Genomic DNA, 5191 nt, shown 5'->3' with positions numbered 1-5191 from the left:
TGCCTTTATCAGTATAGGCATAGATTACAACAGTGGGTAGGTGATGTTGGAGCTGGACAGGACTTTGGTGAGGCACAGCTGGAGCACCATAGGAAGGATGTGTTTACAATGGACAGGGTGCAGAGGAGATGAATCAGGATGTTGCCTGGGATGGAGCATTTCAGCAATGACAAAAGGCTGGATAAGCTCAGGTTGGAGCAGAGAAGGTTGAGGAGTGACCTAGTAGAGCTTTATTAGACTGTGGGAGACATAGTGGCAGGGCATATTTCCAACAAGTAGAGGGATAGGTAAGCAGGCATCATGGATTTAAATCTAAAAGGAAATTTGAGGAGAATATCGTTCGTCCAGAGGATGGTGGGGAATCTGGAACTCGCTGCCTGTAAAAGTGGGAGAGGCAGAAACCCTCATCACATCGAAGAAGTATTTAGATGTACAATTGCATTGCCATAGCCTCCAGGGGATAAGGTCAAAGATAAGGGCAGTGTTCCTTTCAGATCTTTGCTGACTGGCACCCTCCTTGTCTTGTAAAGGTCTCTGAAACAATGAAAACTTACTGGCTCTCTTCTTGTCCTGACGTAGCCTGGAAGGAATAACCAAAAAAAGGTTTAAGTGCACAATATGGCTAGACATTTCATTTACCATCTCTCTCGGCATTAACTGTGGTGTGTGTCGCTTAAGAAAAGGGGGTGCAGGAGCAGACGAGGCTGGGGGTGACAGGACAAGGGGACAGCGTAGTTACGAAAGCACACAGTGCACTTGGTTTTATTAATCGAGGTGTGGAGTCCAGCAGCAGGGAGGGGAGGCTGAAGATTTGCAAAGCACTTACTCGGCATCAGCTGGAGCATTGCGTGCAGTCTGGGTGCCACATTGCAGGAAAGATATGAATGCATCCGAGAGAGAGAGAGAGAGAGAGAGAGAGAATATGCACCGAAGCACGTTTCACTTGATTTGATTTACTGTTGTCACATTTACCGAGATGCAGTGAAAAGTGTTGTTTTATGTGCTCTTCAGGCAGGTGGTACAGTACAAAGTGCATCAGGGCAGCAGAACAAAGTACAGAATCCAGTGTTACAGCCACAGAACAGAATCAGAGAGAGAGACAGATAACTTTAACATTTGAGAGGTCAGTTCAAAAGTCTGATAACAATGGGGAAGAAGCTGTTCTGGAATCTGTTGGTACATATGTTCAAACTTCTGTATCTTCTGCCCAACGGAAGAGGGTGAAAGAGAATATAACTGGTATAGGAGGGGTCTTTGATTATGTTGGCTGCTTTCCTGAGGCAGTGGGAAGTATAGATGGAGTCAGTGAATAAAAGGCTAGCTTGCGTGATTGATTCAGAAGAACCAGGTTCCAGGGATAAGAAACTCCAGCAATCGGGGACTGTTCTGCCTGGGAGAGGAGAAGGCAGAGAGAGAGGGAGGTTTTCAAAATCGTGAGCAGGGGCTGGACAGAGTTGAGGGAAAAGCTGTTTGCACGTGTAAAAGGAACAAAAACGGGTTGGGGAGGAGAGGGAGATGGTGCATAGATTTACAGTGATGTGGAAACAGAGTGCAGTGGGGGACAAACGTGATGAATAAACGTTTTCACCCAGCTAGTCGTTAGGGTGTAGGTTGTACTGCTTGGGAATGTTGTGGAGGCAGGTTCAATGGAAAAGGGATAGTGAATGTGGAGTTGGATAGAAATGAATGCACAGGGATACAGGAGGAAAGGCACGAGGGGGATACATTTCCATGAAGCAGTGCAGATAGAAGTTGGTTTCAGTCAGTCCTGACATACCCACACCATCTGATGACTGAGACATTCGATTCGAGATATCCCTGTGGGAGTAGGGGGGAGTGTTTGAGAAAGTCCCTGTGCTAGGTGGAGAAGTGTCAGACTACATTATCACACTGAAGGAATAGAGCACAGATTAAGGGAATGTTGAAGTTCAAGCTCGTTGGATGAGTGAGAGAGAGATGAAGGAAAACAAGACTAATTTGATCAAGGTTGGCTAAGGAATCCCATATCACATTGAATGGCAGAGCAGAATCAATGGGCTGAATGAACTGATTCTGCTTTGATGTGCATTAAGCCAATACTATTTTCCATTTGTGGGATGTGGGCATCATGGACTGGACCCAACATTTATTGCCTCCATCCCTAATTGTCCCAGAGGGCAGTCAGATGTCAACCACGTCTTTGTGGGTCTGGAGTCACATGCAGGGCCAGATTAGGAAAGAACAGCAGATATCCCTCCCTGAAGGATGCTAGTGAACCCAGATGGGTTTTTGTTCTGAGGCACATTATCGTAGATTCACACTCACTGTAAGTAAAGCGATGCCAAGTTTGCAGGTGATGCAAAAAACAGATGGGAAGCAAGTGGTGAGTGTGCCAAGAGAAGTGACATAGATGGGGTTAAGTGAATGGGCAAAAACTTAGCTGATGAATATAACTTGGGGAAATATGATGTGATACAAGGAAAACAGAGGAGTTAAAGATTATTTAAATGGAGAAAGACTGTGAAAGCTATGGGACTGTGGGATTTGACAGTCCTCATGCGTGAATCACCAAAAGCTAGCATTTAAATTCAGCGGGTGTGATCAGAGACCATAAGATATAGGAGCAGAATTTGGCCCATAGGAGTCTGCTCTGTCGTTCAATCATGGCTGATATCTTTCTCAACCACGTTCAGCTGCCATCTCCCCATAACCTTTGAACCCCTGATTAATCAGAACATATCGATCTCTGTATTAAAGACACTTAATGACTTGGCTTCCACAGCCCTCTGTGGCAGTGAGTTTCACAGATTCAACACCCTCTGGATGAATAAATCCTTCCTCATCTCAGTTCTAAAGGGTCGTATCTTCACTCCGAGGCTGTGCCAATGGGTCCTACGCTCCTACTCGGGGAAACATCTTCTCCATGTCCACTGTATTCAGGCATCTCAGTATTCTTTAAGTTTTAAACAGATCACCCCTCATCCTTCTAAACGTCATCAAGTACAGAACCAGAATCCTCAACCACTTCTCATATGACATGCCCTTTATCCCCGGGATCATTCTTGTAAACCTGCTCTGGACACTGCCAGCACATTCTTCCTTGGATACAGAGCCCAAAACTGCTCACAATATTCCAAATGCAGTCTGACCAGAGCCTTATATGACATCAGCAGTACAGCTTTGCTCTTGTATTCTAGCTCTCTTGAAATGAATGCAATGTTTGCATTCACCTTCCGAACTGCCAACTGAACCTGTGCATATGGAAGGCAAATGGAATGTTGGCCTTTAATTCAAAGAGAGTGGAGTATAAAAGTGGGGATGTTTCTGCTAAAAATCTACAAAGCACTAGTCAGACAATAGCTGGGATATGGTTTTGGGGCCCCATATCTAAGGAAAGATAAACTGGGCATCGGAGGCAGTTGGAGAAGATCTGATCCCAGGTATGGAGGGACTGTTTGATGAGGGCGAGTTTGAGTAGGTTGGGCCTGTACTCATTGGAGTTTAGAAGATTGAAGATTCTTGGAGGGACTTGGCAGGAGAAATGCAGAAAGAGGTTGTTTCCCTTTGTGTGGGAGAGTCTGGGACCAGAGGGGCATCGTCTCTGAATAAGGGAGGTCGCCCACTGAAGATGGAGATGAGGAGGAATTTCTTCACTCCAAGGGAAGCAAATCTGTGGAATTCTTTACTACACAGGCCTGTCAAGGCTGAGTCATGAAGTATATTCAAGGCTGAGATTTTTAATTGGAAAGGGGCATCGAGGGATATGGGGGAGAAAGTGGAGTTTACGATGATTAGATCAGCTGCAATCTTGTTGACTGGTGGAACAGACGCGATGGGTTGAATGGCCTTGTGCTGCTCCTACAGTCACATGGACCCTATTCCCATAAGATGTAATCACAGAGCCTTGTGTTCCTTTCTGACACAGTGATGCAAAGTTATTTAGAAACTTGTTACCTCCTTCTTTCCTCTTTGCTTGAACAACAGAGTACACAATTTCATCACAATTGGGGCTGCTGGTGTCTGAAACAAAGAACACATATTATAAGGTTTCAAAAAAGAGAGACAGAGACAGAGACAGAGAGAGCGTTAACATTACAGGTTATAAACACAGAGTGCTGGAGAAATTCAAAAGGTCTGGCAGCATCTGTGGAAACAGAAAGAGAGAGAAAAAAAACTGTTAATGTCGTAGCTAATAAAGACAGAAAGTTCTGGAGAAACATAACAGGTTCGGCAGCACCTGTAGAGAGAGAGAGAAAAAACAGTTAACGTTTCAGATCCAGTGTGAATCTCCATCGGAGCTAAGGAGGGAGAGGTGGAAAGGTATCAGAATCAGTGCTCTGAACAATGAAGGCAAGCATGCCAAACATCTCCTTAACCACCCTGTCTACCTGTGATGTAATTTTCACAAAACTATGTAACTGAACCCCTCGGCCTCTCTGTTCAACAACACTGCCCAGGGTCCTACCATTAAATGTATGAGTCCTGCCCTTGTTTGTTTTACCAGAATGCCATACCTCGCATTTATCCAAATTAAATTCCATCTGCCACTCCTCAGTCCATTAACCCAATTGATCAAGAGCTTCTTGATAATCTGAGATAACCTTCTTCACTGTCGACCATACTGCCAATTTTGGTGCAAATGTATGAACTGTGCTTCCTAAATTCTCATCCAAATTGTTTATATAAATGCCAAACAGCGGACCAAGCACCGATCCCTACTTTTACCAGCACCTGTACAAGGAAACATATCCTTCATCCCTCTGTGGTAGAGAATTCCACAGGTTCCCCACTCTCTGAGTGATGACCTTTCTCCTCATCTCAATCCTTCCCCATCTCCTTTAGCCTGCACCCAGTCACAAACTGACCTCTCCTGGGTTGGGAACTGGAGGTGGCCTGATGTCTCTCTTTTCGATGGAGTTTTCAGACAGCGAACAGCAGCAGGAAAACAATGAGGAGAATGGCAGCAACAGCAGAACCTCAGACCAGCAGAGCAAATTTCCCAGAGGGATCTGGAACACAGAATTAGCAAAACCAAAGATCACTCTGATTGTCGCAAAGTCACTCAATTTAATACTTCAGGTGAGAAAGCAGGAAACTGAAACCATTGAATTGGTGGAGGATGCGAAGGCAGCCAGATATGTAAGGGTTCGGAGCAGGAGTAGGACATTCAAACCCTCTCATTCAATACAACTGTGACTGATCTCATCTCTGC

The 5191-nt window shown here is 45.0% G+C and overlaps 1 long non-coding RNA gene across 1 annotated transcript; it reads right to left on the bottom strand.

The window, feature by feature from the left end:
- Window positions 1-360: 360 nt before the first annotated feature.
- On the bottom strand, window positions 361-4893 carry LOC125481130. The gene is made up of 3 exons (XR_007261223.1): window positions 4845-4893; window positions 3934-3999; window positions 361-580 (listed from the first exon to the last, which is right to left on the bottom strand). It is a non-coding gene; the product is annotated as an uncharacterized LOC125481130 (long non-coding RNA).
- Between the last annotated feature and the right edge of the window lie 298 nt (window positions 4894-5191).

Source organism: Rhincodon typus, unplaced genomic scaffold, assembly GCF_021869965.1.
Source record: "Rhincodon typus isolate 14 unplaced genomic scaffold, sRhiTyp1.1 hic_rhity00000970, whole genome shotgun sequence".
NCBI lineage: Eukaryota > Metazoa > Chordata > Chondrichthyes > Orectolobiformes > Rhincodontidae > Rhincodon > Rhincodon typus.
This window is presented reverse-complemented; position numbering and strand designations above follow the sequence as displayed.